This window comes from Vulpes lagopus, chromosome 4 (genome assembly GCF_018345385.1).
Source record: "Vulpes lagopus strain Blue_001 chromosome 4, ASM1834538v1, whole genome shotgun sequence".
Taxonomy (NCBI): domain Eukaryota; kingdom Metazoa; phylum Chordata; class Mammalia; order Carnivora; family Canidae; genus Vulpes; species Vulpes lagopus.
The window spans coordinates 82,366,176-82,388,573 of NC_054827.1; positions in this window are offsets into that span (position 1 = coordinate 82,366,176).

Genomic DNA, 22,398 nt, shown 5'->3' on the forward strand with positions numbered 1-22,398 from the left:
AAATATTATTTATTTATTTATTTATTTATTTATTTATTTATTTATTCATTCATTCATTCATTCATTCATTCATTCATTCGAGACACACAGAGCCAGAGGCAGAGGGAGAAGCAGGCTCCATGCAGGGAGCCTGATGCATGACTCTATCCCAGGACCCCAGGATCATGAACGGATTCAAAGGCAGATGCTCAACCAGTGAGCCACCTGGTGTCCCTAAAAGAACGTTTTTTCTAATACATTTTATACTTACAATTTTATTTTATTTTTATTTATTTTTTATACTTAAAATATATTTAAAATTAGTAATATGTACACTATATAATGAATTATGTAAAAGGGATACATGATAATAAATATCTTTCTCTGCCCATTATTTAAAAAAAAAAAAAAACCTAGTATCTGCCCACAGAGTAAATTACTACCATCATATCATTGTTTATCCTTCTTGGTAGTTTATGTTTATATATATATATATATATGATGTGAATGCCCTTTATATCTCTCTATATATTACTATGTAATACTTTCCAACCTGTAAGTCAAGCTATACTTTTATAATCAGTTTTCTAAAAAATTACTAAATGTCTCATTGACCTTTACTTCTATGATAATTTACAACTATATATCTCATCTAAAAAGATTTTAATGTCTTAAAATATTTTAAAATATCCAATAAGATTAAAATAGCAATATTTCTATTGAGAAGAATTTAGAAAAAGGTCAGTGAAAATTAGATCAAGGAAAACAGTATAAATATGACACTGGGGATGAAGTCAATATAGAAAGTATATGTCATTAGATCTTGTGTAACTTGTAGAGATGGGTTGTAGATGTGACTTAAATTCTTAATAGTAGAGGAAAATATTATCAGATAGAATTACAGAGTTAATAAGATTAAAAACATGAAGCATATAGAAAAATATAGGAGAATAATTGCATATTCTTTGGGGAGGAGACAATATATTGAACAAGTCCCCAAATTCACCAAAAAAATTTTTTTTAACAAATTGAACTTTATCCAACCTATCACAGACTTAATTCTAGCATTTAATATATAGGATGAGAATATTTTTAAATTTCTTGAATGAAATATTATTTCTTTGTTATTTTAATATTTTTTTAAATTTTTTTATTTATTCACGATAGTCACACACACACACACACAGAGAGAGAGAGAGAGAGAGGCAGAGACATAGGCAGAGGGAGAAGCAGGCTCCATGCACTGGGAGCCCGACATGTGATTCCATCCCACGTCTCCAGGATCACGCCCTGGGCCAAAGGCAGGTGCCAAACCACTGCGCCACCCAGGGATCCCTATTTCTTTGTTATTTTAAAACTGTAGTTCTAATGTTTAAAAATCATTGCATTTTTGTTTTACTGCTTGTCTTTGTAATATTTACATAATCTTCTTAACCTCTTTCTTAACGGCACACCTATCATTTCCCTTTTCTAAACTCTTTCTCTTCTTCCTCCAATTTTAGTCAATAAGATTAGTTATCTTAATGTTTGTCTTTGTGCTCTTTTATGTACTTGTATTTTACTGCTTGATTCATCAGCTTTAAATGCTCCCTTATTTTCCCATTGCAAATACTAAGCTGATTGTATGTCCTTCCTTGGTGTTTTTCAACTTCAATGCATATCAGAATCATCTAAAGAGATTATTTAAAAAGCATTGACCAGACCCTAATCCTAGAGATTCTATTGAAGAGCACTTCAGAAAACTTCAGGAATTTGCATCTTTAGCAACTATCCTGGTAATTCTGCTTTGGGTGGTCCTAGATACAATCTTTAGTAACACAGGCTTAAAATAACATGGCATTACTTTTTAAATTTAGATATTTTTATCCAAGTAAAAAATGAGACTTTCTATAATACATAAAAATAGCCAATCATTTGAATAGTTTATGAATCTTTAAATAGATTAACCAGCCAAACATTTAAATAGATTGGCCAGGCAGAAGTCAAACAAAATGTTGAGTCTGTTTATCCATGAGTAATATTTTTAACTATTTTTTTTATTTTTATTTATTTATGATAGGCACACAGCGAGAGAGAGAGAGAGAAGCAGAGACATAGGCAGAGGGAGAAGCAGGCTCCATGCACCGGAAGCCTGATGTGGGATTCGATCCCGAGTCTCCAGGATCACGCCCTGGGCCAAAGGCAGGCGCCAAACCGCTGCGCCACCCAGGGATCCCTATTTTTAACTATTTAAATAACATCTTTGAATAATTCTATGAGCATAAAGACTAATAACACAACAATGGAATATACAAAATAGCCAAATCAACACATTGGATACCTCAATTTCTCCTTTAGAACCACCTATTTCACTTTATATTTACTGGCCCTTACCTTATAATTTTGGTATTTCAGTTTACTGAAACTAAGAAGAGTAGAAGTTAACCAGAGGAAAAATAAATAAATAATTATAGAAAGTTTCACTACCTCATGCATCTCTTTGTTTTAATCTTAGTATTTTCCAGCTTTTAAAACATAAACATTCTTCTCAATAGTAAAATTAGATGTGAGTGGTAGATAGGAGGAAGACTAGTAGTTGAGAGCCTGCTTGATATTAACTAAGGAGTTAATACCTAATTAAAGAACAATTCATCTTAGAGTTGTGATTTCAGTGTAGATATTTGGATATCTCATTTCAAAATATTACCCCAAAATTATTTGAAATGTGCTGCCAGTGGAGAGTGTGTTCATTGCTCTCTTCTTTCACCAGCCACATTTCATCAGCTACCACTGCACTACTGATTCTCAAACTGAGATGAAACATTTCTAATTTCCTCTTAGCTTAATTCTGTCTTGAAGACAAAACAGTGAATCAACTTTTGCTTCTGCATGGAAAGTGCTCCAAATTTTTAAGAACTTCAACCCTGTCGTTATTTAAACTTTTATTCTCTTTTATGTTTTATGTTTTTTGTCACTACCTTTTCTGCAAGCATTCCTTATGGCACATGATTCCCAGTACTTAGATTGGAGTGACATATAATCTGGTCAGCAGGATTACTTTTGATGGACAGAATATTATGCTTTATAAATTCAAGATATTGAATTTGCTTTAATTATGTATTTATTTTAGTTACATATTAATTAGTTTATCCATTAACTTGCATCTATGTAAGTCATTGGTGTTTAAACTTGCAGTCCATTAAAAACTTGAGTTGTTTTTTACCTCACTTGTGAGACTCCCCCAAACTGTGCTAGTTTTTTTTCCCCAGCCTAAATATAGGTCATTATAGCAAATTCTAAAACATTTTATCTCACTGGTTTGGTTTGTGTGACATTCATCCAGATTATATTTTATTTTTAGATTTAATTTTTAATCTGTTCATATATATGTGTATATATATGTACATATATATATTATTTGTTGTCTGTACTTGGTTCGCTGATGTATGTTTTAGGATCCGATATGACTTTCTGAGGACACCTAGGTGGCTCAGCTGTTTAGTGCCACCTTCAGCCCAGGGCGTGATCCTGGAGTCCTGGGATCAAATCCCACATTGGGCTCCCTGCATGGAGCCTGCTTCTCCATCTGCCTGTGTGTCTGCCTCTCTTTTTCTCTCTCTCGCGCTCTTGCTCTCTCATTTTCTGTGTCTCTCATGAATAAATAAATAAAATCTTTTTTTAAAAAAGATATGACTTTTTGACTGACCAAATGACACTTCTTTTAATTGACTTATATATGTATTTTATATACTTTTAAAAATCAGAGTTCTATGAAAGTACATTATTATTTGATGTATATTAAACTCTAGAACAGAAAAACTAACCTCGTAATGACACTAAAATATGTATATACATGTAAATATTTATATGCCATTCTATCATTGAAGATTGGTTTCATTTGTTTTAGAGTTTTATAAACTATATATATAGTATGTGTATGTGTGTGTGTGTGTGTGTGTGTGTGTGTGTTTATGTATATGATAAAAGAGAGGAATTGATCATATTAGTGGTTGTCTGGGGTGGCATTGGGGGGTCATAATTGATTGTGCATGAGAACTTTTTGAGGAGATGTTCTTCAATAGGTGAATGGATGAATAAACTATGGTATACAATAGAATATTATCCAGAACTAAAAATAAATGAGATGTCAAGGCATAAAAAGACATGAAGGAAACTTAAAACCCATATTAGTAAATGAAAGATACTGAACTGAAAAGGCTACAAGTTGTATGATACTAACTGTATGACATTTCGGAAAAAAAGACAAACTATGAATACAGTAAAATGATGGATGGTTACCAGAGGTTAGGGGAGATGGAGTAATGAATAGTCATAACATGCAGGATTCTTAGGTCAGTGCAAATACTGTGTGTGGTACTATAATGGTGAGTACATGTTATTGTACATTTGACAAAGCCCATGAAATATGCAATGCCCAGAGTAAGCTCTAATGTAAACCATGGACTTTGGATGATTATCGTGTGTCAGTGTAGGTTCACCAGTTGTAAGGAAGGAATGACTCTGATGGGGGATATTGATAATGAGGGAAGTTATATATATATGTGGAGGCAGGTAATATTTGGGAAATTTCTGTACCTTTTTCTCAATTTTTCTGTAAACCTTAATCTTCTTAAAATTATAAATATATAATATAAATAACATTATGTTATATATACACACACTAAATGTCTGAATTTGAACCATAGAATGGGACATATTTAGAAATACAAAAAAAGTGGGGAATTTTTATATTACTATATTAGTAAACCACAAACATGGAAACCAAAGATTATTATGTATTTAGAAAATTTAGAAACTCATGTTTAGTTGGTTTGATTTACTTGTTGCAAAAAGGGAAGCTTGATACAATGAGGAATCTCTGAAGGTTGTCAATGAGAGGATGTGGAAAGAGCTCATTATAGGATTTGGGCTTGTGCTAGATGCTTTTGTGGAAAGTTCAAGGATGTAGGTCATTGCTATAAATTGGATGCTCTCAGTAAGGAAAATTCTCTGATTGGTTATGTTAATAATTTTATCTAGAAGACAAGAGAAATGAAATGAGACTAAAGTTGTATCTGTTAAAGAAGCAGCTGTCACTCATATTAGCAATGATAGAGAGATGCTTATTTTTTGTTTTTGCTTTTGTTTTAATTTCATGGCTTGGCCAATGATGTTTTGTCTGTTTTAGACATGGTTATAGAGTGAAACTGTTTAACAGGATATCACCATGGTCTAACTTGAGTATCAGGCCAGCTTCCAGCCATCAGAGACTGGTTTTCTCTTTCTCAATACCCTACATAGGAAAGAAAAAAGGCCAATATCGATACCCTTCTTATGAAATTAAAATGGAGGAAATTCATCTCCCTAGGATGTAAAGTGGAGATGTTACATAACTTAAATAGTACACAAGCAGAGTAAAAGGAAATAAATAATAAAGCTTGAATGCAATGGTTAAGAACTGAGAATGAGAAACCAGACTGCCTTGTTCCAAATCCAGCCTCCATTCTTTACTAGGCAAGTGACCTTGGGTAAATTTCTTAACCTCAGTATGCTTTAGCTTCCTCCTTTTTGCAAATAGAAATAACATCATGGTAGTTCTATGAAGATGACATACATAAATACATGGAAATTACTTAGCACGTGCCTAGTTCATAATCAGCAATATATAAAACATTTCTATAGTAATTATAAGGACAGAAATGAATTAAATACCAAAAAAGGTGAAGTTTAGTTTTATTAAAAGACCAGTAGGTATATTATAAAATAATACTATATGTACAGTATATTCTTTGGGGCAGAACTTCTCAACAGTTATGCTGCAGACGATGTAATCAGAAAGGGACCAGGTATGCCTGTGGTGGTTGGAGTTCCAAGGCAAGAAACCAACACCAGTTAGCATTCTATAGTGTATGAAATGTTAAATAATATAATTTTCTATGTGCTCAATGCAGTAAATATCTTTGAAAAGCATTGCTTGAAGTTAAACTTACATTTTATTTTTATTTTGGAAGAAAACTTATACAAGTATATCCATAGCTAAACTGTTTTGAAGCAATCTAGATGTCCTTAAAAGGGAGAATGGATATTTATCAAATTAAGCCCTTTGAAATTGATGATATACATTTTTTTGATCTACAAAAAGAATGATCTCATATGAGTAATCATCATTTTGTTATATAGACACAATAAAGTATAATTTATCTATAAAATTTAATGAACTGGTGTTACAGGTATCATTTGGAAGACTTTTGAAAATACATCAAAGAAATACAAAAGTAAGTTACAGGAGGTTAAAAATAGTATAATTGTGTTTTAAAGGTTAAAAATATAAAATAATATTAGTTGTTTTAGGATACTTGTAATTAAGGTTTTAAAGTGTTCCTGAAAAGAATAAACACCAATATTAAGATGGTGGTTATATTTAAGTAGGGATAAGTAGATTTAGATTTCTGGCTAAATGTATAGGCTTTGTGACAAAAAGTAGGTGAAACTGACCTATTGGCTGACCAATTCCCTGTATCCAAATCACTTTTCCCTTTCCAAATTCCTCTTGGATATATACTTGTGCTTTCCCAAACTCTTGTGAAATTAAGAGATAAACATGTAGATAAACAAATGTGACACAATTCTAGTAAAGTATACCACGTAAGACTCTGTTGTGGGTTTTCTAACTTATTTTCTGAACAAAATGTATAACATTGATACTTTGACCTCTTTTACCCTTCAGCCTGAATGAGAATTGATAAATTGTGCTGGGACATCTATAGTGACACTGAATAAAGAACCAGGATGATTGCATAGACTCCAACCCTAACATGATTGAACTATTAAACCAATTCCAACAACTGTTTACTTCCAGACATGTTCTTATTGGGAAAATACATCTTAATCTGCTGCCTAAAGCTAAAAATACTTCTCCATTACTTAAATTTTTAAAGGTTCAATGTTTCATCAAGAAAATGATTACAGTACATGCACCTTCAAAGGGTTTCTGAAAATTAAATAAAGGAAGGCATTTAAATGTCTTAGTTCAATGTGTGGCATGTCATTAGGTCTCAGTAAATATTTAAAACAAAGTAACTCTAAAAAAACAATGGGCTATGGGAAGGAAAGGGTATTTAATGAACGAATTTATGTATTTTTGGTGTTTGATGAATTCAAAATTACTGTCATCAGGGGAGTCAGAGAAAGAGAATCCTGAAAGATAAATGGAGGATTCAAAATTGATAATTTTATTGGTGACTACAATGTAAGGTCCCTGCATCCAAAGAGCATAGCTTATTCATCTTTATCCACCCTATATTTGGAACAGCTAAAGAGTTCAAAAAAATGTTCAAAAAATAATTTCAACAAATATTTTTTAATTAACTGAATGCAGAAAGAATATTTTACAGTCAGCAAAATGCTAGGACTATGACAATTTTTTCTTAATTATATTACTTTTTGAATTTATTAAATAAGTCATTGTCTCAACTGATTGATTAACTGGCCATAATAGGAACATTTCATGGCTTCTTGTTCATATTAAGAAATTATAGAAGAGTTTACCTATTTAGAATTGTCTAAAGCCTTGGAGAAAACAGGTAATATTGCTATCCATTAATCTTTTCTCCCTTTTGGAAAGGTCTGTGCTTAATACAGAAATCACAACTTGAATTTTTCCTCCCTGTCAATACAATCTCAATCATCACATATGTTCTCCCCATTGTGCAATAAAGAATGCTTGCCACTCCAGTACAATCAAAGAAGAATGGAATTAGGTCAGCATACTTCAATTCCTTCTTTCAGAAAATGGAAACCAGACACCTTTGTGAGATATCACACTTAATAGAAAGGCCTAAGAGTTCAGAAAAGGATCTGTCTATACATCACTTGAGGGAAGTAAGAAAACTAAAAGAAAGATTTTGCCATTTTTTTTTTCTATAAGACTGTATCTTCTTAAATGAATGCAGAACAAACACCTACTATTGTTTGAATCCATATAGCACAATTCATCAAATTTATTGACCTTCTCAAAAACTGTAATCAAGTTTGTATGATTTAAAACTGCAGGTTTTATTCTAATAACATCAAAGCTATAGAATTTGAATTTGGCATAAAATATGTTTATATGTATAGGAAATTTCTTAGTAATCAACAGTTGGTCCAGAGTGGCAGTAGCTACACATAATTTTAGTTGTGCACAGATTTTGTGGGTAGGCGTTGTGTAGGTAATGCTATCGATCTACTTTTTGGGAAACCTACTTAAGTCTAGTGCTCCTGAGACCTTAATTTTAAAAATGAAGGTAATTGGGTAATTTAAGTGAAAATGGTAGAGAAGACCTCTGAAAATTTACCCTACCATAAAACAATAAAAAAATATAGTGATTATTAGAAACAAAATTTTTAGAACTCTGAAAATTATCCAAAGGCTTGCAGCAAAGAAAGAGACATTTAGGCAAGAAAAGTGGCTGGATCTCAGTAAGAACAGCAAATGTGTGGCATCATGTTTACCCTAACCCCAGCTCTAGTCCTTAAATTTCAATCAGACTTGAAAAATAACATTTTTCATTGCTAGTACTAGAGGGAGTAAAATGGGGCAGAAGCTCTTTCAAAGCTTCTCATTCTCAAAGAAAATTCATCATTGGACCTGCCTGTGGTTCACTAAAGACACCAATCTAAAGGCCTATCTTTATTTGACCTAGTGATAAAAACTTCTGAGGGAAAGCGTTGCAACATATTTATCAAATATTTTAAGATCATAGCTGAAGGAATAAGATGAAAAAATAAGCTCAAGAATAAAATAGCTATAGGGATTTTGAAAACCTCTGATATATTTCTGGGAATCTGGAGGCCTTGTGCATGATTATGGCTATGCACATATTCAGGAAAGACCTACGAAAGTCCCCATCTTTAGACTCCGACTGAACTTGACCTTCTGTAAAGGCAATAAGTTTAACTAAAGTAGATTTATAAACTGTCCAGTTGAGTGTTAAAAGCATGCCCAAACATGTCCATAGTCCCTAATCAAAACAAGACCTATTGCTTCCAGACATTTAAGAAAATTTCTGTCCAAAAATTACCTGACCACTAAGCTAGCCAAGTAGAAATTCAGTGGACACATATGATAAAGATTCAGAACTTACAGATTTAGACATAAAAGTCACTAAGCAATTAACCATAATACCTATATTAAACAAATAAGCAGAACCCAACAACCTAAGAAAGATCTCAGATCAATAACATAAGTTTTCACCTTTAAGATAGTGGCAAAAAGAAGAGTAAATTTAACCTAACACAAGCACAAGGAAATGAATAATAAAGATTAAAGTGCAGATTAATGGATTTTAGAAAAACATATATTCCTACTGATAGTACAGAAACAAAATGGGTTATATAGGAATAATATTAGCAATGATTGGCCAACAAATCGGATAACCTAAATGAAATGGACAAATTCTGAGAAAGCCAAAAACTATCAAACTGACTCCAGAAGAAATAGAAATTTTAAATAGACCTATAAAGGTAAAATAATTGATTTTTTGTAGGGGCACTTCTGTGACTCAGTTAAGTGCTGATTCTTGGTTTCAGCTGAGGTCAGATCTTGTGGTCATGGCAATGAGCCCCGCATAGGGCTCCATGCTCAATGTGGAGTCTGCTTCAGATTCTCTCTTCCTCTTTCTCCTCTGCCCCTCCCCCCTCTTGTTTGAACAAACTTGCTCTCTCTCTCAAATAAATAAATAAAAATCTTTTAAAAAGATTGATTTAGTAATCAAACATTTTCCCTCAAAGAAAGTTCAGGATAAGGTGGCATCAGTGAGATTTTACCAAACCATTAAGAATTAACAACAATCCTTCATAAACTCTTCCACAAACAGACTGCAATGGGGAGGAGGGGGAAGAGGAAGAGAAAAGGAAGGAGGAAGAGAAAAAGGAGAATATTTTTGAATTCATTCTATAAGTTAGTATTTCTCTGAAATCAAAAACCTATGCCGTGCTAATGGGTATGGGATGTATTTTTGTGATGAAGAAAATATTCTGGAATTAGAGTGTGATGAATATATTAAAAAAACACTCAACTGTACCCTTAATAATAGTTTATTTTAAAGTATGTGAAATATATCTCAAATATTTAAAAAAAGGAAATCAGGTAATCACATGATTAAGATCCCTTTTGGTCCAGCATTTTAATTTTCTGATGTGATGAAATATATAAATCCTATAATAATATTTTAATGGCACATACCTAATACTGTAGAGAAAAGTTTGAAAGAAGGGTAAAGTAGAGGCATATTGCAAAGATTTATTAAAAATTAACATTAAGGAATGGAGAAGGAAGGTATAAATGTAAGTAGTGTGTTCAGATAAGTCAACCCTAGTGTGTATAAGAGTGGGACTTATCATTCTGCATTGATATTCCCTATGCCTTGTGAAATGACAAAGCAGAGATCTAGTAGAAGCCAAATAGCTCTGTTCTCACTAAGGACAGAATGTACACAATACTTGAACAATAGGTTTGAACTGCATGGGTCCACTTATACGTGGATTTTTTTTTATATAAATGCAGTACACTATTGTAAATGTGTTTTGTCTTCTTTATGATTTTCTTAATTACATTTTATTTTCTCTAGCTTATTTTTTAAGAATGCAATATATAATACATACAGGAAGCATATTAATAAACTTTATGTTATCAGTAAGGATTCTAGTAAAAGTAGACTATTATTGGTTAAGTTTCTGGGGAGTCAAAGTTAAACACAGATTTTTCACTGCACAGAGAGTTTGCACTCCTAACTTCCACATTGTTCAAGGGTCAACTGTATATTGATTTAAAGAGTCTTAGTCTACCCAGCTGTTCTGAGCATAGCTCACCATCTTTTCTTCCTCTGAGCAATATCCCTATCCATTATATATAGCTTCATGATCTCATATTTTCAATGCATCTTCATCTCTATACTGAGATTATTACAAAATAATACCCAGTCCTTTCACTTGCAGTTTGAACCATGTCTGAATGAGACTCCAGGAGTAATGAATGCCTTGGGATTATTCTAGCTCCTTGCTGATACTGTAGAATTTTGACCCCTGTCCTCCCCCTCAAATTTGTTGGCACTGTAAAAGGGACAGACTAACTCAAATTAACAAGAACCTACTATTCCCATCAAGGACATATAGTAAATCAACATTCAGTAGGGACTTACTTATTCTCTTTTGGATAATTATATCTTTATACATGGGCAAATCTTTGTATGCTAAATGAGACTTTGGCTCAGATAGTAAATTGAAAGATCCAAGGGTAGAGTAATCTAACCAAACTAGATCATTAATATTCTATATAGTAATATGTGACACATATGGTGTTTGGCACAAACAGATCAGCAAATTTTTCCCAAAGCAAATCCAGAGATAAAACTTTCAAGGGGAGTGTTGAATGATATTATTTAGAAAGTTTTCCAATACTACTCAGGTAAGCAGGAGTAGCTGCGGGTGTTACTTCAAGAAGAAAGAGACTTCTATTTCAGAGAGCTTTACTGCCTCCCTCATGGAATGTGGACAACTCAAAAGCTTCTAAATAATTCAGGAGTCAAAGCAGAAAACTTGAAATCCAAAAATGAATACATATCTAAATGAACTTAGTTTATAAAAACAATAACCCAATTTTACACCACCATTGTTGAGGTTAACCAGTATCAATTATGAAGACAGCCATCTAAACAAATGCATAAGCAGAAATTAAATCTTTTATTAAATTTAAGATAATCATTGGTTGGATCCTAGAATTTCTAATTCTGACAAGATCACCTGAAATTAGAATAATTCACTAAAGAAAGTCCAGATCAACACAAAAATTCCCTCATCAACACACTGATTAACATTGTATAAGTTCTTTTGGAAAGAGAAACTAGAGAATAGCATCAGGACTTAGTGATAATTCTCCTCCATTAAATCCCGAGCAAAATAAAGTAAATCTGTGTATTTTTGTGTGAGGATGAACACAATTTCATTTCATTCTCTTGTAAGCACTGTCTCTGCTGGGAATACTAGCAGCCCTGGGATTAGATTATCAAGGAAATTGTCTCATTGGAAGCATTCAGTTCCCTGAGTAGTTTCATGCCCATTTCAGGCAAATATGCATTATCAGTCCTGTTGGGGACAGTTTCTTATTTTGGAGAAAGTAGGGAAGATACAGAGAAGTAAAGCAGACACACTGGGGAAAATGTATTGATAATGAGAAAAACATGTTTTCTTAAACAAAAATTAAGATCATGAAGGAACAAAGAAACTTAAATAGAGTTAATATTTTGTTGTAAAACCAGTAGTAGCAAAGATTGTGTAGGAAAAGACATGTCCACACTAGATACACCAACTATTCATATTAGACCTCTCTAAACTTGGGCTTTGGACCAAACACCATTCTCCTTATGAAATTTGATGAGATGAAAAAATATTGGATAATGTACCAGGCAGTTAAAAGACCAAAAGCTAAAAGAATGCAAAAGATGGAGGATGAGAAGTTTAAAATAGAAATTTCACTATGTACTAAGATTAAATGGCTTTAAAACATTTAAAACTTGGCAAATATTTAAAGAGGCAAGAACTTTTGGGTGATTGAATATTACTATTATATATATGTGAAAAATATGAAAGGAGCAAAAACATAATTCTTATTGAAATTATACTTCACTTTCAGGAACTACGGAATGCTGTAGTTAATGTACTGAGTGATGAATTGCTGACAAAGAACAGAAAAGAATTCCCTCCTCTCCTGAGTTAATGGTTGAACTACATGAAATGAATATATTTAATATATTTTCCAAAAAGAAAAAGAAAGGAAGGGAAGAAGGAAGGAAAGGAGAGAGGAAGGGAGGGAGGGAGGGAGGAGAGAAGGATGGAAGGAGGGAAGGAAGGAAGGAAGGAAGGAAGGAAGGAAGGAAGGAAGGAAGGAAAAAGAGAGAGAGAAGAAAGAAAGAAAAAGAAAGAAAGAAAGAAAGAAAGAAAGAAAGAAAGAAAGAAAGAAAGAAAGAGAAAGAAAGAAAGAAAAAGAAAAATTTGTTTACTGAAACATTTTATGAATGTAAGCAGCGGCACACACTTCAACAAAAGATATTAATGTGTGTTAATGTTCTTTTACTACTGTGTATTGGGAGCATATGATTTAGGATATATTTTATGTACATTCTGGAAATAGATTTCTAATTTAATTCTATAAATATATTTCCTAAATATATAATACTAATTAGATATTAAGCATATTTAATGAAAAATGTATAGCCTAAACATAAAAATATGTGGGAGTGGTGAAAAAAACACCTATCTTGTCACTTCTGTGTGAGAAATAGTCATGATTTAATTGAATTGCTGGTACCAAAGTTGACTTGCCAATTTCCCCATTGTGTATACTTTATGGTTCAATGATGGTAAAAGAGAAACAGTGGGAGTGATTCGAAATGCTTTTTAAAAATTATTTTTCTTCTAGGATGCTTTCATGCAGCTATAATCATGGAAATTAGTTCTTAGTATTAGCTTTGGGTAGTTTTTTCTAAAACATTCAACAAAATTGTAAGTAGAACACAAATAATGAATAATCGTTATTCATAAGTTATTGATTAAAATAAATATCAAGGAAAACAAAGGCTAAAGATGATCATGTTTTATTAATACTTATCTATAGTTTGTAATCTTAATCGAACTAAATCTTGACCCTTTCTATCATATGTCTTGCCCAAGACAGATAAGGGGATTTACATTTTCTTAAGAGTATATTATGTTTTTTCTGATCTTGACTTCTATCAAAGATATTTCCTTGAGCAACACCAGACTGATGGAACCAATTATCTACAAAATAATGATGATGATGATGATAATAATCATAATAATAATAGCAGTTACTGCTAAGGTATACCTCATAAGATGCTACTTTCATCTGACTATCCCCCTTTATTTTTTAAATTGATTAGTATATTAAAATGCCCCCAAAAACACGAAATAGGAAATTTATATAGTAAAATTTTTTAACATTTTATTTATTCATTCATTTATTTATTTGAGAGAGAAAGTGCAAGTGTGGGGTGAGGCAGGGAGTAGAACAAGAAATGGCTCAATCCCATGACCCTGAGATCATGCCCCCAGCTGAAATCAAGAGACAGCTGGCTGCTAACCCACTAAGACACCAAGGCACCACATGTATAGTAAAATAAATGTTAGTACCTCTGCCCAGTCCACTTTATTCCCTACTTTATTAGCTACCCTTCAAGAAATAATGACTTTTCATTGGTTTCTCTGTTAAAGGTAAAAGAACATGAAGAACTATTCCTAGATACCACTTGATTGGATAAAACAGAGTAAAGTAACATCTTCTATTCATTAATCTGTACATTGCATTATTAGAAATATTTCCATATTAATTTATGAAAAGTTTCTCTTTCATTTTTAATATTTTAGGTATAATTTATCCTCAAGAAAATGTACAGATATTAAGTGTTAAGTTTGATGAGCTTTTTTTTAAATTTATTTTTTTTTAATTTGAAGGTAGTTGATACACAATGTTGTATTAGTTTCAGGTCTACAACATAGTGATTCAGCTTCTCTATATGCTATGCTATGCTCACCACAAATGTAGCTACCATTAGTCACCATACGATTACTAGGTACATGATTATACCTTTACAATATTGCTGACTATATTCCCTATGCTCTGCCTTTTATTGCTGTGACTTATTCATTACATAAATGGAAGTCTGTATCTCTCCTTCCCCTTAACGCATTTTGCCCACCCCCTCACCTATCTAAATTTGGTGAGTATGATCATTGAAAACTGTCACTTACCACCACACAAAAGAACATATAAAACATTTTGATCATTCCAGTGAATTCCCTCCCTACCTTGGTAACTATTTTCTAATTTCTTTCTCACTATGTAAGTTTCACTTGTTCTTTAACTTCATTAAATGGTGTCATACAATATATATTCTTCTAGATCTGGCTTGTTTTTTAAAGAAATAGTTCCTTTTCACTGGCAAATTGAGTAGTATTCTATTTTATGGATAAACCACAATTCAGCCTCTCACTGATGGACATTTGTGCTGTTCCCAGTTTTGTCTTTTAAAGATGTTCTAAACAGTTTTACAATATCCGTCGAAGACATGTGTTTATTTACCTAAGATACATACTTAGCAATGAAATGTTTTGGCTTACAAATGCATAAATGTTTAAATTTACAAGACACTACCAGTGAGTTTTCCAAAACAATTTCATCATTTAGAAATTCTGTTAATTCATATCCTCAATAGTTGTTCTTGTCAGTCTTTTCTATTTTAGCAATGCTTGTGAGTAGTATTAGCATACTTCATTATGTTTTTAATTTACATTTTTCAAGTGACTGATTATGCAGAGTACCATTACATGTGTTTATGGCCATTTCATTCATGAAGTGTCTTTTCAGTACTTTGCCTCCTTTATTCACTTGTCTTTTAGTTAACTTGTAATTATTCTTTTTATAGAATAGATATTAATATATGGACATATAGAACTATACCAATATATTCCTTGTTTGTTTGCCTTTTAATTTTTTCCAATGAATTGTTACTAATTTCGATGAAATTCTGGATACCTTTTTCTTATTTTATAGTGAGTGGCTCTGGTATTTGATTGATGAAATCTTTGACTACTCAAAGATGTGAATATATTATTTCATGTTTTTTTTTTTCTAGAATTATGGTTTTACCTTATATGTTTAGGTCTGATTCATAGTAAATTGATGTTTCTGTTGTATCAGCTAGTATTTGAGGCTTTCTTTTGGCTTTGATTTTTTGGTTTTGTGTTTGTTTGTTTTGGTTCAGATATCAACTTCTTCTATCATTATTTCCTTATAAGAGTTTCCTTCCTTCATTAAGTTGACTTGACACCTTTGTTGTAATTCACTTCTCTGTATGCACTTCTCTAGTTTATCTAGACTCTTTCACTCCATTGTTCTAGTTATCTATTCTTACATCAGTATCACTAAGTTTTATTATGGTAGCTTTGTGAAGATCTTTGTGTTGTTCTTCTTGTTGAAGATCATTTTTGTGTAATTCTAGCTTTTTGCATTGTTATAACTATAAATTTATCTTGTTGATTTTATGAAAAAAGGCTTCTGTAATCTTCATTGGGATTGTGTTTAGTATACAAGATCTTTCGAATTAATAGATATGTTAACAGTATTGAGTCTTCTAATGTTATACTTTCCATACCATTAGAAATCTTTAAATTTTAGGTTTCTTTTAGTACTATTTTAGAATTTTCTCTTTCTTAAGATTTTATTTACTTATTTATGAGAAACACACACAGAGAAGCAGAGACATAGGCAGAGTGAGAAGCAAGTTCCCTGCAGGGAGCCCAATGTGGGACTGTCTTCCAGGACCCTGGGATCCCAACATGAGCCAAAGGCAGATGCCCAACCACTGGGCCACACAGGTGCCACTTTAAAATTTTCATTGCAGAGGTCTTACACATATTTTGCTATATTTATTCCTATCTATGTAATAGCATTTAATACTACCATGAATACATTTTTAAATTCTGTTTCCAAAGTGTTTGTTGCTAGTATATAGTAATAGTATTTATTTTTACATTTGACTTATATCCTGTGATGTTTTACATTTCCTTATGAGGTTTCGTTATTTTTGTCTGTTTATAATAGATAGATTTTTTTAATGTACTCATGATGCCTATGAATAGTGGACATTTTACTTTTGCATCTTCATTCATTATGTTTGTATATTTAATAAATCCTTTAATATACTAGTTTATTGAATGCAAATGGTAAATGATATAGCTTTGCTTTGTCTTCAACCATCGATGAAAAGATTTCAGTATTTCTACTTACATGTATTTTTAGCTATATTTTTTGGGGAGGAAGTGGACAAACATATTATATAAAATTGGGAAAGTGTTTTTTCTTCCTATTTTTACCTTTCTGAGAAGTTCTTTTACTACTACTACTACTAGTCTTAGTACTACTACTACTACTCCTAGTCTTAGTCCCCGTCATAGAACAGTGTGAGTGACTTTTGGATTTTGTCAGATGCTTTTTCTGCATCTTTGAGATGATGATATTATCATACTGTCTCTCTGGTGAGTAATAATAACAAAGTGAATTATGACTGTCCAATTATGGCTGTTCTTTGCTTTAAGTATCTGAGGAGGTTCATGTATTTTGTTTTTGGGTTTATGTCTATTCTGATATGTGGTTTCTGAGATGAACATTTTAATGTTTGGAACATTCCTAGAAGGCATTTTAATGTTCTTTTTATGCTAGTAGCAGTATGTGAAAAAAGGAGCTTGTATATTAGAATTTCAGAATTAATTTTACATGGTAGTTACTCTGGATGGTACCGTACAACATACAAGATCTTGTAATCGTCAACTAACTAAATGAATCATTAACTTTTTTTAAAGACTTCAAAAAGAGTTTCTATTTACTGTAAAAAGAGTTTCACAGATGTTCACAGGACATTTAAGAGAAACACAAATCGGCTTTTTGGGAGTGTTTTGGAATCTTCTGAATTTTATCAAAGTTAAAGATTTTTACTCGTGGATTATGTGGTCAATACCATTTACTTTAACTTTGTGCTTTACATAGTAACACTTAATTGTGCATGTACTTTTCCTTCAATATTACTGTGAATTACATCTTTTATGTCTTATCTCAGAGCAACTATCATACTATTATTTTACACATGAACTTCAAAACTTCTTTTTTGATATTTCTCTCATCTCAACAATAATTTTTCATTTGAAAATCAAAATTTTCAAATAGACATTTTATGAACATCTTCAGCTTTAATTATATTAGAATTCAAGAATATCACCTTACTATTTAGCTTATTGACATTGCATAATGAATCTTCAAAATAACTCTCAGAGAATAGAGAGTTTTAGAAAAATATCAGTTCTCCCTTTTTTACCTGAGTACAGAACTATATAAAAATTGGATAGATGAATCAGAGAAATAGAGAATAAAATGTGCTATTTATGCATAAAAGTTGTTGTAGAAATGGCTGTAATATATGACCAAGTACATTTACTGGTGCTTTGGCTTTCTTCACCCCACCATGGTCATTATCAGCATGGCAGTCTGGACTGTGGGAAGACCTACTCAAGATAAAACTGTTCTGCACTTGTCTGTGGCAAGAATGAATTATCTTTTAGTAGAACATTTGTTCCACTTAATCGACCTAAACATAGACTAAATGCTGCATCTCTGAAAGAAGAAGAGGAAGAGGAGGAAGAAGAAGAGGAAGAAGAGGAAGAGGAAGAAGAAGAAGAAGAAGAAGAAGAAGAAGAAGAACAACAACAACAACAACAACAACAACAACGCTACTTCTTTCCTTTTTCCCATACCAACATTTTCATAACTTTCATTCACTGAATCAGAATAAATGAACTGAGTGTCAAGCACTTTGCTAAATCTTGCATGTGATCAGTGTTGCAAAAACTTCCCGTCCTTATGCAATTTATCATTTGTGAGGAAGACTATTTATATCAAGAAACAAAGAAAGTATGAACATTAAGTAAAATTATAATATAATGGAGATTAACCGATTCTATGATAGAAAGAGAAGAGGATCTCTGTAGCGAAGGTAGTTTGGGAATTTTATTCTGAAGAGCTTACATATTAGCTGAGAACTGAATGATGAATCTTAGCCATCCAAGTTAGGGAGAGCATATGAAGTAGGGAGTAGGACATAGTCTGAGAGCAAAGATACTTATGTATGAAGGTGAGGAAAGAGAGTTAGTATAATCTGATGATTAAGAAGAGAAGCAAATGATGAGGCAGGAAAAACAGGCATGGAGCAGATCATAGCAAGTATTATAGACTGATAAGACTCAATCTGCTTAAAATGTGCATGAGGTTTCAAAACATACACAATGATAAAATGCTGCAATCTTTGAAGGTAGTCTTTGATTCAAAATAATGGTGACTAGTCCAGATGAAATATGTAAGACAGAAAAATAGTTTGGAATCAATTAATAATGGTGAAATAAATTGCCTTCTTTTTTATGTTTTGATTTTTAAGATTTTATTTGAGAGAGAGTGAGAGAGAGCAAACATAAGTGGGGGTAGGGGCAGAGGAAGAGGGAGAAGCAGGCTCCCCACTAAGCAGGGAGCCTGATACAGCGCTCCATCCCAGGACCCTGGGATCATGATCTGAACCTAAGGCAGACACTTAACTAACAGTGCCCCTAAATATCCTTCTTAAATACTCTAGGTACTGCATTCTTATTTGCTTCTGTGCTGAATATCTTAATCTAGACCATTTGCCAAGTGATATTTAAAAATTGATAGGAGAGGGAAAGGAAACAAAACTCTGGATGCCCTATTGGTCCCTACTTCAATTTTCTATTTTGAAAAGGTTAATGACCATTAGTTCTTTTTAAATTAAATTTGAGATTTTTTTACAATGTTTCTTATAATAATATAAGTGAAGTCATTTTTAAAAGATTTTATTTATTTATTCATGAGAGACACACAGAGAGAGGCAGAGACGTAGTCAGAGGGAGAAGAAGCAGGCTCCATGCAGTTGGCCTGACATGGGACTTGATCCCGGGACCATGGGATCACACCCTGAGCCAAAGGCAGGTGCCCAACCGCTGAGCCACCCAGGCATCCCACAAGTGAAATTATTTTTATTTGTGACTTTTTAAAGGTAAGGCTTATATCAAGAAACAAACTGAGTGAAGGTTTTGCAGAATAATATAAGAGATCATCTATTTATGAGTTGAAAAAATGTCAGTTCACTCAGAACCCAGAATCTGCAATAAAACTCATAATTCAGATAGGAAATTTTCTAAAAATATTGGAACATTTTCACACAAATTATCAAGCTAGCCTCTATATTTTCTTTAGTGGAAGTCAGAAATTACATGTGCATTTTTGTAAAGCAAGTTGAAAAGCAAGTAGTAAAAATGGAATGGAACCTTTATTTGTGACAGTGCATGGAACAACGAAAAGATAATTTTAAATTGCATGAATATATTTCAATTTATGTGCGAATCATATTCATATTGATGAGAACAATAGTGATATTTAAGGATGGCTATATCATTGTATTAACCATCCTTTTAATTTCTGTAAATGGATACCTTAATATCCACCTAAGGGACTATTAGCTATCCTTAACCAAACTGTAACTCATCCATAGCATCTGGAGTCCTTAGATAGTTTTAATGTATATACTCTAACAGTCACAGTGAATATGAATATTATGGGGGAGGGAGCCACCTTCAAATATAGCAAACCAATTCTGAGCCTGTTTGCCCTACTTTACCCTTTCCTTCTCACAGAAACCACAATAAAGTTGCTTCCCCACAATTCTCCTTTTACTTGGCTGCCTCCTGACATTCTAGTGCTTTCCTGAATGGTTTTGCCTAGTGTACTGTGATCTCCTCAGGAAGCTATGAGTATAATAAAACCTTTTTTGTTTTTTGATAAAACCTTTAATTGTACTAAGTCTTTCTATCTGTTAATCTGTATCCGGTTTTAAGGTACATCACTTAATGTAATATAATTAAAACAATCATGTATTCTTAGATTCTCTGACATTATGGATAGTAGTGCAGAGCATGATAGTGTAATGTGCTTTTTTGGGGGGATCTTGTTTTTTTTAATTTAATAATTCTGTGGGGAAAAATTAACTCTGTATTCATAATAGTTAATTTAGGTAACTGAATTAAGGAGGAGACAAAGTAACATGTATTATGTCTAGGGTCAATATAAATTATTGGGAGGACATCATGTATACTTTCCAAAAACCTGTATTGATATATCTCTGTTTTCATAAAAGTATTTTGTATGTGTTGTTCTTTGAAGTACCTCTCAAAATGAGATACTGTGAAAATTTATTTTTGTGACTGGAATGTGATAAATGAAGTCACTTTAGCTTCTAGGGTCTGCAATTCAGTGCTCCTTGACCTGAGTTGGTGTGTGATTGGTCTAGGTCAACTTTTGGTTAATGTAGTTTCTTGCTATTGAAATAAATATGTATTAAATACATCTAGGAGACAAATATATTGAGATTGCCCTAAATACATATTCCTCAATTTCCCACTTGAATTTTAAGGTTTTCTTATAACTAAGGTGATGAGACGCTCTTTGATTATGTTGAAGGAGAAGTCAACCTGTTATTCATACAAAAAATTAACTGAAAAGAATAGTGTTGCATTTATGATAGTCTGGGCTATTTATAGCCATATAAACATTTCCAAAGTATAATCTCCATTAAACCAACTATGGCAGTCTTTTACATTTAGAATTAAATTCAATATTAAACTGTTCCCACACTTATAACTTACTATAAATGTGCAATCTAATAAAAATGGCACATGTTTCTTACATAAATTGCTGTTCTTTGGAAGTAAGAAATGCACTTGAAGTACCTCTGTAGTAAAGGAAATGTGGAAATTTTGCATTGCTCTCACCTTAAAGTTCACAGTGAAATGCCTAGATGGGACTGAATCAGGAACATTAGGTAAGATCTTTCAAAATTCACAGCATGCAATATACTTTATTTTTCTCTGAAGTCTCATTTTATAGACTATTATTGGAAACAAAATAGTCTACTTGATGGAGCAATGGACTGATTCAATATGTCAGATTCCGTGTTCCTATCCAGTAGACTGACAAAAAGTCACAGGAATTTAATTTAAAATAGGCCAAATCAAGCATTGCTTTATAAAGACCATTTGCATGCCAAGTAGGAGATCTTAAACAAAAGCACTTTTGTGGTTATCTGAGCACATAAATACCTGGGCAACTTTTAAAAGCTGAACATCTTTTTTCCTCTATCAAAATTGTACTTTGAAGAATAATCTAATGGATTTTTTTCACTGTTAAAATGGATCTCAACTATTGTGCAAAGAAAATAAAATAGCACTTCTACTTAATAGCAATAGCCTTGCAATGTAAAGTGAACATAAATAGTTCTAAAAAAAAAAAGATTTAATGAATGGCTCTCATATTTTCAAACCATTACAGGAGCTTATTCATTTAGTTGATCTGGAATTAAATGAAAGTGTTGTAATATAATTTTATCACCTTTGGAAGCCTTTAATATTATCAAAATAATATTACATTTCTAGAATTAATTAGAGGATTTCTTAGATTTATTTATTTTATTCACCCCATGCCTGTAATGCATGCATGTGTTTGTGTACACACAAAGTAGAGGCATTTACTATCAACTGGCAACTAAAATGCATTTTAAGAATTAATGAAAATATATCAATACTGCTTTTAGACTATTGTATGAGAAAACATATATATATATAGACATGTAGATATATATATTTACAATTCTCTTTATATTGAAGTTATAAAAATGTGTTTATTATTACTGTTTTTTATTCTGGTCAAATATAAGTAAAGAATGTATACCTTGTACTTTTGTATTAAGCCAAGATAAAAGTTTTGAGAAAAATATT